Source organism: Macrotis lagotis, chromosome 7 (genome assembly GCF_037893015.1).
Source record: "Macrotis lagotis isolate mMagLag1 chromosome 7, bilby.v1.9.chrom.fasta, whole genome shotgun sequence".
NCBI classification, from domain to species: domain Eukaryota; kingdom Metazoa; phylum Chordata; class Mammalia; order Peramelemorphia; family Peramelidae; genus Macrotis; species Macrotis lagotis.
Genome location: NC_133664.1, coordinates 60198575 through 60211265, shown reverse-complemented (window position 1 = coordinate 60211265; position 12691 = coordinate 60198575). Strand labels below are relative to the sequence as shown.

Here is a 12691-nt window from a genome sequence, read left to right as displayed (position 1 = left end):
TGACCATGGGCAAGACACTTAATCCTGACTGACTCGCATCCATGGTTATCTCCAGACATCCTGAATCATAACTGGCCACTAGACCCAGGTGGCTCTGGAGGAGAAAGTCAGGTTGGTGACTTAACACAGCACCCCCCTGCCCCCACTCAAATCCAATTCACTTGCTTCTTCTGGTATCTTTTCCCTGATTGTTAGGGTCTTCAAAAATGAAGGAAACACATTAAACACTGAAAAGGGAGGGACTGGAGGGCAAATGCAAAATGGACTAGTAGACATCTCTCTAAAGAAAAGATTGGCCACACAATATGGACTTGTGAGCATTTCATTGGATCCAGTGACCATGAGTACTTTGAAAATAGGGACTTTGAATTCTTTAGCTTTGATGTACTGCAGATACCAGTTACTTTATTACTGTTTGTAGAATAGAAACTCCTTAAGGGCAGGGATGCTTTTCTCTTTTGTTTTTGGATAATCCCAGCCTTTCAATATAGTTGGTAGGTGTTTCAGTGGATAGGGTGTAAGATTTAGTCAGGAAGGCCTGAATTTGAATCCTGACTCAGTTATTTAGCTAGTTGTGTGACCCTGGGCAAGTCACTTAACCCCTCTCAGCTAATAATAGCACCTACCCACAGGATTTTTGTGAGAAAAATGAAAATATACACATGTAAATACACACATGACCCTTTGTGAATCTCATATTTATTTATATAAATGCTAATAATAGCAGTAGTAGGCATTAATAAATGTTTGTTGAATTAGTTTGGATTTCACTGAATTTAAATTGCTTCCAAACAGGACTGTAGCATTCAAGCAATTTTCCATAGAGCAAAATCGATGCAACAGTTTTGCTCTCATCTTGTTTTATCATCTATTGACTTTTTTTTTAAGGTCTTGATTTGATCTTGACTCCCAAAAGCAGAAAAGAGGAATTAACTTAATCCTCTGAAAAAGGAATCTCAGTGATTAAAATGTTGTTTTTTTTTCTTTTCCCCAAACCAATTCAGCTTGAAAGTCTCTCAGACAATCTCTTGTAGGACTCAAATAATGACCATTTGATGTTCACTAAAATCCAGTTGCCCAGAGGACATTATCTACCAGATACAGAGTTTTCTTGTAGGTGAAATGAAAAAGAAATTCTCCTAAAATAGTGTCCAGCACATATAGCAAGGACCATCGAGACAGGACTTAATGAGACTGCTTTTGATCTCAAGGGCCTAACTCCTAATGAATTAATTCTCCCATCTCCCTCTACCAAACATGGAGATTTTACTTCTAAAGTCAGAGAAATGCATCCCCCATTGCAGTTCTACTTAAAAACAAATGAAAATAAAACCCAACCTCTTTAAAACTCAATTGGTCACTTTTCATTCTCTTCTCTGATGAAAAGATGTATGAGAAGCTGACATAAGGACAGATCTTCAGCATCACACTGAATTTAGACAATGATTTGGACAGGATGCCAAGCTAGCAGTTGGGGTGGAGTGGAAAAGAGTGGCCAGCATTTTCCTTTCTTTCTCAGTTCTTATTGTCCTGATCTAGTGGTCAACTTCTCTTAGTTCATCTTTATATCAGGATAACCACTGCCCCCTTCCCCCACAACCCTTTACATCAGAAAATGAAAAGGGGACTGATATCTGGTTCTTCCTCTTTCTCTTCCTTCCACCCCCCTCCCCGCCCACTATGACCAACCATTCTGACATTAAAAGGATTCCTAGCATTTTGGACACTCTCTGATACCTGTTATCAGGTTGTGGCTCCATTTTTGGAAAGGAGTTGATGTATTTAGTCATTCGTTAATCAATCAATTTGTTTATTTTATCTTCAATGTGGGACCAGAGCGTATTGACCAACTTCTTTCCTTTCATATAAGGATAGAAATTGGTTAGGAGATAGTTGAAAGTATATAGATAGTCCAAGAGAAATTGAGAAAACTAATCTAGAATTATGTTTGTTCCTTAGTTTAAGAAAGTTGCAAAGGCTCCAAGTTCCTTCTGGCTTGTCCAAACTCCTTAGGTCTCATTGCTTTATATGATCTGTTATCAATCTACCTAACCCCTCTCATCTTTGAGGGAATCAGGTCAGTCTTGGAAAGTGAAATGCCCACCCAGGATGCTCATTCCCAACTCCAAAACCTTGTTCATGCTTTTACTCCTTCTAAAAATTTCTTCCTTAGAATGTCTTCCTCCTTCTTCACTGCTAATCTAAATCTTACTCTGGAAGACTCAGCTCCTGTGCTAGCTACTCCATGAAACCTTTTGGACACTAAATTCTCTTTTCTCTGAAGTTTTATTGTCCTTATAATATATATATTAGACAGTTTGGATTTTATTATATTCTAGCTAGTCTTGTTCTCTAATTCCTTCATGTATTTTCTCTCTTCAAATAAAAATTATAATAGCTAACATTTATATAACCCTTAAGGTTTGCAAAGTGCCTTATATGTTGTCTCATTTTTTACTCATAACAACTCTGTAAGGTAGGTTCTATTACTATCACCTCTGTTTTATAACTTAGGAAACTGAGGTTAAGTGACTTGTGCTGAGTCTCTGAACTAGACAGTGTATAAAGCATGATTTGAACTGAGGTATAGCCTACCAATTGGTCTTCCTGTCTTAGAGCTCTCTGTTGTCTGTCCTACAAACTCCTGACAAAACAATTTTCCTTAAGTGTCTCTAGGATAAAGCATAACGTCCTCTAACTTTTGCCTGGCTCACTGTATTTTTCCAGATTCATAGGTTGCAACTTTCCCTCCTGTACTGTATAGTCCAGTGTTCACTTTGTTCCTCAATCATGACACCCATTTCTCATCTTTGTGCCTTTTCTGTGGCTGTTCCCTAGGCCTGAAAGCTGTTCCTCTACCTTCTGCTTCTCCTTTAAAAAAGAGGAAGCTTAGGCACTATTCCCTAGAAGAAACTTTTCCTGCCTCCCTGACCTCTCCCTCAACTGCTTCCACACCCCCTCCCTCTCAAACCCCCTCCTATATATTTTTTTGATATTTGCATTTATTAATTTGATGTTTGATATTATAGTTGGCTACTTCATTAGAATGTATTAAGACTCTTGGGAATAGGGATGGGTTGATTCTTTGTCATGTATCTGAAACATCTAGCCCAGGGTCTTCACCATGGCTGATTGATTCCTGATTCTGTCTAGTTAAACACTTGGTCCCAGTATATATTGCCTAGTTGCCTCCAAGTAGATGAGGTGTTCTTAACTTAGCCATTTTTCTTTTTGGTCACGGGCCTCTTGGGTAGTCAGTCTGCTGAAGGCCATGAATGTACTCCTTCTCAGAATATTTTTAAATGCATAAAATAAACTACCTAGGATTACATTGGAAATGAAAGGTGAGTGAAAATAAGCATTGAATTTTTTTCCTGTTCAAGTTCACAGAGCCTTCTCTCCTACAATTTACTCATGGTCCCTAGATGAAGAACCCCTGAACTAGACCGTAAACTCCTCTAGGGAAGAAATACTCTCCTCCTGCTTGTATCCCCACAGAGGCTATTGGAGCAGACACAGAGTAGTCAGTCCATAAACACTTTTTTCACTGATTGATTGTTCCCATTTGAGGGAGAAAGGTGAGTAACATGGCAGAATGATCCTGTTTTAAGATTTATCAGAATTGTCTGGGGGGAAAAATCCTCCCCTTGTTTTAAAAGGAATTTATATATTCACAATCCAAAAGAATTCTTTCTTGAGCTTAGTGTTCTAGCTAAGGAGTATGCATTTAGGACAAGTCTGATTAGTAAAAGCAATCTTTGCCAGTTACTCTTTCTCTCTCCCCTCCTCTCTCTCTCTCTCTCTCTCTCTCTCTCTCTCTCTCTCTCTCTCTCTCTCCCTCTCTCCCCCCCCCTCTCCCTCTCCCTCTTTCTCTCTCTCCTTCCTTCTCTCCCTCTTCCTCTATCTCCTGTCTTCTCCCTCTTGCCCCTCTCCCCAACTGCATGATTTTAGAAGATGTGGCCATTATTTATTAGCCATGGGAGTAGGAATGCGAACCATATATCTATGGCACTATATCAATGTCTGTCCTTGCATGGGAGCTGGCTGGGCCAGTAACTGCACCAGTGCCAAGGATCACCAAGAAATGTGGAAAATTGGTGAGGTCACCCTCAGGTTCTGCTAGGCCCAAAGTAATAATCTGGAAGTTGCAGAATATGCCAGGACTCTTGTCATCTATCCTTTTCTGATAAGAAGACCTGAAGATTTAGTTTATAGCTGAGTGCTATTAATATCTCAAGACAAGTATAAGCATGCTCTTCTTACTTCTGGCCCATTCTCCCACTCAGAGCTGACTTCTTGCATGGGGAAATCATCACCTCTTACCCATCAATTTCTGTCTGATTCTGATAGTGTAATAATATTTCATACAGCTACCCCATGATGCAAGCACATTTTCTCTCCTTCTGGACATATGTGTAGTTCCTTTTCATTTTGGAGGATTTGTGCTGTGTCTGAAGTGAGGAGAATAACCCCTATGTTTGGCCTTTTATGAAGAATGTGCTTTTATGATATATTTTAATTGATTAAGAGGTGGGAGTAATAAATGAACATCTGATCCAAGTTTTAGCAAAGGACTCTTTATTGGAGTACAGGCTCTAAAAAGTTATTCTAGGCATACTCCCAGAGGCATTTTCTTTCTTTCTTTTTTTTAATCATCAGACTAGATGAGGAGACTTGTAATTCTAACAGATCCTGGTACTCCTTAGTACTCAATTAAGAGTTTCCTTCTGAAGGGAATGGCTAGTGGATAGAGGGTCATATTTTAAAAGAGTTGAACCCAAACATGTTGAATTTGCATTTTTAAAGCCTGGCTGTTTGCTTTTTACATTTTCTCCCTTCCACATTGGCTCTGGCATTGTGAGGGCTGAGCAGCTCTCAGCCTGGGTACCTCCAGGCTGATTTTATGAGGTGTGGAATGTTGAACCAGCCGTGTTCTCTGACTGGCTGAACTTTCCATCCTGTTTTAACAACTCATGAAAAACCAACTTGATTTATGTCAACAGTAACTCCTGCCTTTTTACTTAACTGAGACCGTTCCCATGTTTTTTGGTGAAATGCACATGTTTAACTATTGTCTGGCCTCAGAAAGACTCATCCAAGTGATTCATTAACAGACTAAAGAAATTTGCTATTTTGAAGATGTTTTCCCATTAGCCAAGGTCAGGGTAGGGCGGGGGTGGAAGGGTAGCTGTTTTTCCTTTGGAATATATCCGGTACAATGTTGAAGTTAGGGAGGGCCTAAGCAACAAATGTATAGGATGAGATTGCATGCCTAAATTATTCTCATGTGGTGGGCATAAGAGCTCAAGATTATGTACCAGGTGCTGGTGTCTATAACATTTATTCAAGTACACAGAACTTTTCCAGGGTAACAAAAGAGCATGGAAGGCAATATGAAAAGGTTGCATCTGGAGATCGAGACCCCAGTTCTTCTGTTTATTATCCTATTGAGCTTGGACAAGTTACTTTTTTCTTCTCTCTGAGTTTCCTCATTTATAAAATGAAGAGCTTGTCAAATTGGAAAAGTTTGATCTTCACATATTCTCTTTTCCACAGCAATTCTCTGAGGAAGCTTATAGAGGGTCTTTAAAGACCCTCCAGTGTCTAAACAAAAATGCACATACACATATGTTTGTATGTATATGTATGTATATATACATACATACATATACAAATATGTAAATGTATATATGAATCAGCACAAGCTCCATTTACCCTTCCTTGTCTCCCACCAAGCATTAGTTGTAGGACAATCTCTTCTAACATTTACTTTTCATCTACTCTGATTTATATATGTTGTTTACCCATTAGAATGGAAGCTTCTAAAGGTCAGGTACTACTTTGTTTATCTCTAGCCCTAGCAATATGCCTTGTATATGATAACCATCTAATAAATGCTTGCTGTTTGAAATGTGAGCTGTTATCCAAGTGAAATAAATTTGAGAAACAACACTTAGCTGCTTGAATGGAACAATGAGCCTGGACTCAGTAAAAATAAATTTCAGTCATTTCAGTTCCCTGATTTTTTTTATTCTGTTCTATTCTTGTCTGTGTATTTGTATAAATTTTTCACTGAAGGATCTAGCTGACAGAATAGAGGCCTTCTTCTGTTTTTTGTTTATTTTGTTTTTTTGTAAGGCAATGGGGTTAAGTGGTTTGCCCAAGGCCACACAGCTAGGTAATTATTAATTATCTGAGGCCTGATTTGAACTCAGATACTCCTGACTTCAGAATCAGTACTCTATCCACTGCGCCACCTAGCTGCCCCCTTCTTCTGGTTTTTAAAAAATATCTTTAGGTACTACTGGATCACTTAAGCTCTTTATCCATTGTCTCTCATTTTTATTTCTTTACTAGCATATCTTGTTTCCTTGACAGACCGGTCTTTGATAGTATCTTTTGTGACACTTGGAATATAAGTTATCCTTGGTAATATACTGAACTATCTGTTCATCCACCAAGAATTCATGCTGCCCTTTGAATTGCTTGTTCCCTGATTCCTGACTAACAACATTATAATCAGTAACAACAATAATAACAATTCCATGAGCTCAAAATTGTAGATATTTCTGAATTCCAGGTCTATATTTCTTAAGATCATTTAGCAAGATGAGGTATAATATTAATACTTTGAATATATTGTATAGAGAACCCTTATCTCTTCCTTGAACTCTACTAATGTGTTTAGAAAGCTTGTTGGACATTTCTAAATGGAAGTACTAGAAACAACTCTGGCTGAGACAAATTCAGCATGTCTCAATAGAATCATCTTTTTTTTTCTTTCCCTAAGATAATCCATCTTTCAAACTTCTCTATTTTTGTCAAATGTAATCAGCCTCCTTCTAGTTACATAGGCCCATAAACCTTGCTATTATTTGGGATACCTTAATCTTCCTTACCTTTCATATCCAATAAGTTCTCAAATTTTGTTATTTTTATTGCCCCCAAGATCTCTTGAATTTGTTCCTTTCTAGTCATACAGCCATAACCCTAGTTCAGGATTTCATCATCTCTCACTAGGAACATTATAATTGGTCTCCTTGTCTTCTTCTACCTTTCATCCTCCACACAGCTGCCAAAGTGATTTTCCTAAAATACCACCTATGTCACTCCTTTGCTCAATAAACTCCAATGACTTCCTACTGTGACTAGGATCAAATATAAACTTCTCTATTTGATATTTAAGACCCTTCATCATTTGGATCCAACCCTTTCCAGCATTTTTGTACATTTTTACCATTTATATTCTCTAAGGACCTAGTCAAAAATTGGATTCTTGACATTTCTTCCGAATCATGCTCCATCCCTTGTCTTTGTATCTTATGATTTCTTGACTCCTTTAAAACTGCTCATGTGCCATCTTCTATACAGGTGTTTCCTTATTCCTTGGGCTACTCATATTCTCTGCCCCAAAGTTATCTTGTATATATTTGGTATACATTCTATATGTGATTATATGTATACATACAAGTTTTTTTTGGGTGCAAGAATTTATTTCAGGTTTGTCTTTATATTCCAAGTACCTAATAAACAATTGTTGATTGACTAATAGCACCCCAAAAAGTTTTTATCCTTTGTCTTCCAAACAAATCTATGAAGTAGGAGGATAATTTTTTTTTTCTTTTTATAATAGCCTGGTACTAAAGAAAGAATGTTAGATTTGGATAGACTCAGGAGATCTGGGTTTGAATTATGCCACTGACAAGTACCAGCTATTTGTCCTTAGATGAATAAATGACTTTAATTTCCTTGAATTTCAGTTTTTTTTGTAAACTTGTATACAGTACATCAACAATTGGTAAACTGAAAAGTGCTATAAAAGTCCACCTATTATATGTAGAAAGGAAATATTTATTTAGCATCTATTATGTGCCAGACATTATGCAAATATTATCTCATTTGATCACCATAACAATGCTAGGTAATTGCTATTATTGTCCCCATTTTACAATTGAGGAAACTGAGGCAGAGGTTAAGTAACTTGCCTGGGACACACAGTTAGTAAACATTTTAGGGTGGATTTGAACACAAATCTTTCCGATGTTTAACTCAGGACTCTGCTCCCTACTGACATCTTCTAATTGCCTTTAGGAATTATGGCCATTCCATAAAGCAAAGATCCACCAATTTGGCTGAGGTAGAGAGATTTACTTTTCATTATTTCTGGCCAACAATATGTCTCCGGGACCAAACTTCATTTTGACTTGGGTCCTGATTGGCTCAGAAAGGTTGTAAATAGCAATTGTTTCTGTTTTAGCCAGAAATCCTGAGGTCCTTCCCCACCCAGATTGTTCTTTTTCCCTTTTGGACTAGGTTAAAGAGACCACTCTGCCTGATTCTTTTCTTACCTAACCTTAATCACTGAATGACTTTGTCTCAGTCAAACTGAGATCTGGGAAAGACACTAGCTTAAGAGGCCAACATCTTCTATTGCATCTTCAGTTCTCCTGATTTATATCTGGCTACTGGACCCAAATGTAACTCACTTTACACGGCTTTCCCTCACTTAAGTCAATTAACTTGCATGCCATGGCATCACTTCCTTGATGTCACAGTTCAAGAAGAAAGGACAAACAACAACAATGAAAACAAGGAGATAGCATCTCCATCTTTTCTAAAGATCTAAATAGAGTGGTAGTTTTGAGAAAAATAAAATCCTTGTTTTAATAACACAATTTTCATAGCCCTCAGCTAAGATTGCTGGCAAGCACCCAGGGGTTGGGGACCACATAACCAGTCATTGGTAAGGTTTCAGAAAAAAACCAAATAAATAAAAGGTGCTTTTGTATTAATCTGATTCTCCTTTGAAGTCTCTTTGCATTTTGTTCACGCCTTTTTATGATATTGATACTTTGTATTAGAGTCATTTTTTATGCAGTAAAGTGGGAAGAGAGGAGAATTCAGAGATGGAGCATTTCATTTTGAATCCCAGTGCAGCATATGTTGTGTGATTAAGATAAGTCACTTAATTTTCATGAGTCTCAGTTTCCTTATCTGTAAAATGAAGGGATTGTCCTAGATGATCCCCAAGGGAGAAGACCAGAGAATAAACATTTATCTACCACCTATTGTATATGCTTTAAAAATATCCAATTTGATCTTTATAAACCTGAAAGGTAGTTACTATTATTATCCTCATTTTACAGTTGAAGAAACTGAGGCAAATAGAGGTTAAGAAAGTGTCTAAGGGTAGATTGAATTCACATTTTTCTGCCTCTAGGATTAGCACTCTATCCAATGCACTACCAGCTGCTTTTAAGGTCTTTACTAGCTCTAAATATGAGATTAAAAAAATTCCACTAGTCTAAATTATAAACTTCTTGAGAACAGGAACTGTATCTAAAACATCTTTATTAACCTCCCAAATTCCTCTGTATCCCCCCAGCTGCCTAGCATAGTGCCATAGACACTGTGGGCAAGCAGTAAATACTTGAAGGATGAATGATTCTTTCTTGCCTAGTTTTGTCCTGAATTGTCTGCCTTAGCTTTCTAAATGTGCCATATAATTGCCCATTCTCCACTTCACTCTGTGTTGGGAAGACCTGGCCAGACTCATTATGGATAATAACTCCTGAGAGCTAGGCAGGTATTCCTAGCTTTACTTGACACAGGGGGAAACTAAGGCATAAATCTGCCCCTAGGTCATACAAGAAGTCATTAGCAGAGCCAGAAATAGAACTCAGGAGTCCAGACCAACTGTTCTAACCACTTATCTTCACTGCTTATGAACTCGAGTGGTTGAAGACATTGGGAAAGACAATGGAAAAACTCAGATTGCAAACTATTATAGGCTCAGCCTTAGCAGGATATCTGTTCCCCTGTACATCACAGGAATCAGTGATGTTAAGTCATAAACAGAGCATCCATCCTTTATCCCTTCTGGTTATAGTCACAGTTTTCTGGCTTTTGTTCTTTTTTATTTCTCAAAGTAAAAGCAGAGTGGGGAGGGGGAGGACTTATTTGATGCAATTTGTACAAAAATATGAGGCCCTAAAGCTGATACACAAGAGAGAAAATTGGTGTGTGGAGCCAAAAGGCTCAATGGGGCAGTGATGTGAAGGGGTATCATGCTGAATCGCAATAACACAAACAGAAACCTTTTTTTAAAAGTCTGTATCTTATGTTCATTTATTTTTTTTCCCACAAGCTAGAAAATGATAAGCCTCCCTTTAGAAACAGGAGACACTTGGAGACAGCTAGACCTTTAGTTTAAAGTTATTTTTCTATTCCAAGGTAATTGTCAGAAAGAAATTTGGTGAATTTTTTTGTGCACTTTCCAAAAGGAGAGGGTATGCACAGAGGCAAAGTGGAAAAGAAGATATGAGGCAATTAGAAAAAAAAAGATTCTATTATAGAGGAATGGACCTTCAGGGGTGGGGTGGAGGGATGGATTGGCTTTTGAATCCTAAATGCATTAGCAAACTAGACTAATTGCTACATTAGCCAATTAATTGACTAATTCCTCTGCTCCTAACTTTAATCAGTCCATCAATAATATTTATGGGGTGTCTCCTGCATAGATTTATGGAGCACCGCATGTTTACTGGCCTTTTTCTCCCTTCAGTGAAATACAGGCAGCCAGGAGCTAATGAATACACTCTGTCTCAAAAGTTTCTATAGCAAGGCAGTGGTTTGAACCCAGGAATACACTTTCCCATTGAAATAATGTTATAAATGATAAATTCTCAGGCTAACCTACATGGGCAAGTTTAATTTATAATGTATCTAATGTATCTAAGATTAATACTATATTACTGATTAGAGAATGTAACTTTAAACTTTTTTAAAAAAGAAATTTCCTAGTAGCATAACCTGATGAAGAATTCTTGCCATGTTTGATATGAACTCTCTCAAATTAATTCATAGCTATGTAAATACTATTTAAAAAATTCTAAACTTTACAATAAGTGAATATTGCCATATAAAACAACAGAATAATAACTTGTTAGGTAATAGGTAACATGAGTAATTATCTAGGTAACTAGATAATATAGATTTTTAAGGTTTACAAAGCATTGTACAATTGATTTGATCCTCACTACAACTCTCTGAGGTAGGTATAATTTTATCCACATTTTACAGAAGGGGAAACTGAGACTGAGAGGAAGTGGATGATTTGCTGAAATCATTTAACGAGTAAGTATCTTAAGTGGGATTTGAACTCTGGTTTTGCTTAGTTTGATTCTTATGATTTGGAATTTTCTTAGTAAAGATACTAGACTGATTTGTCATCCATTTCCTTCCCTGATTTTATAGAAAGGTTAAGTGACTTGCCCAAGGTCACATCCGTTCCTGAGGTTGACTTTGAACTCAGGTATATGAGCCTTCCCAACTCTATTGCATTATGGCGCCACCTAGCTGCCCCCAACTCTGATCTACCTGATTCTGTGTCCAGTGCTCTTGCCATTTGGTTGCCTCTGAAAAAAGGATTATATATGAAACTGTGATACTCTATTAAATGCAGCTTGCTTTTCAATATATAACTTTCAAAACTGTCCTGCTTTTCTTTTTCTTTTTTTCCTTTTCTGAAATCCCTTCTGTTCACTTAAAACAAATATATCACAAGACCATGGAGCTACGTTTTTCCAAGGCCCTCTCAGATGAGCTGGTTGGGTTTCTAGACTAAGGTTGCTAATTGTCCCCTCAGAATCATCCACTGGTAGTTCTGAGACGCTGGGGGTTACTCTTCCAGTGCTAAAACTCATGAATGCCTACTAGTATGCTTTTCACCATGAGTAGTAGAGTTAATTAACTTTTATTTTTATTATTTTAAAAAGTATTATTTTTTTTTAAATTCAACTTTAGAAGGAGGTATTTACTACAGTGGTATAGTTAGTATAAGGCATTTCCCCCCAAAGAATGATACATGCCTCACAAGTACAAAGTCCAGGGAAAAATATTTAAGCTTAAAAACATGGGGTAAAGGGGCAGTAACTCTCAGCTCCTGAAGGTCCTTTTGCTGGAGTCATTAAACTGTTTCAGTGGTGTACCCATTCTCTTGACCTCTCTGTAAAACCTTCAATCTGTATCCAGTCTGGTCTTGACTCCCAGTACAAAACCGTCATTTTTGTTCTGGGAGGTTGATGGAAAGACAGGCAGTCCAAAGCTCTTTAGATCCTTCAAAGCTCACACTGGAATGCTTTTACCTCTGTTGCCAAGCATTTGAATCGCTAATTCCAACTAGCTCAGAAGTTTTATAGAGGCCCCTGAGGCATTGACCAAGTCCTTCAGTCAATTTTAACAGACTTTCAGTTTTGCCTAGTTAGATGTCTAGGTCTTATTCACATCTAGTGAACAAATTAGACATGTTCTCACATGATAAAGGTATGGTTATCATTTACTTTCAATGGAGTGCATTAATTGTTTAGGGAGACCTTTTATTTTTATACTTCAATAGCACTATTCCTTTTTTTTGGGATGTGTGTCAATCTTATTTCTATCCCTCCCTCCCAACTTTCTTTTGTGGAAAAAATAATTGAAGCCTTGTAACAAATATGCATAGTCAAGTAAAACAAATTTATACTTTGGTTATACTCAAAAATTCATTACCACTCTGCCAGGAACTGGGTAGCATATTTCTTCATTGAACCTCTGGAATAATGGTTGACCATGAATTGATCAGAGTTAACAATAATTAATCATATATTTTACCTCTCCCACTCCCTTTCCACTGGGGGGATGGACAAAAAAG

The 12691-nt window shown here is 37.4% G+C and overlaps 1 long non-coding RNA gene across 1 annotated transcript in view; it reads left to right on the top strand.

The window, feature by feature from the left end:
* The window catches only part of LOC141493687 (uncharacterized), a 67441-nt gene that overhangs the window by 32301 nt on the left and 22449 nt on the right, over positions 1-12691 (top strand). Inside the window, exon 2 of the long non-coding RNA XR_012470289.1 lies at positions 11083-11136. This is a non-coding gene — a long non-coding RNA (uncharacterized LOC141493687). The remainder of the gene's footprint in view (positions 1-11082; positions 11137-12691) is intronic.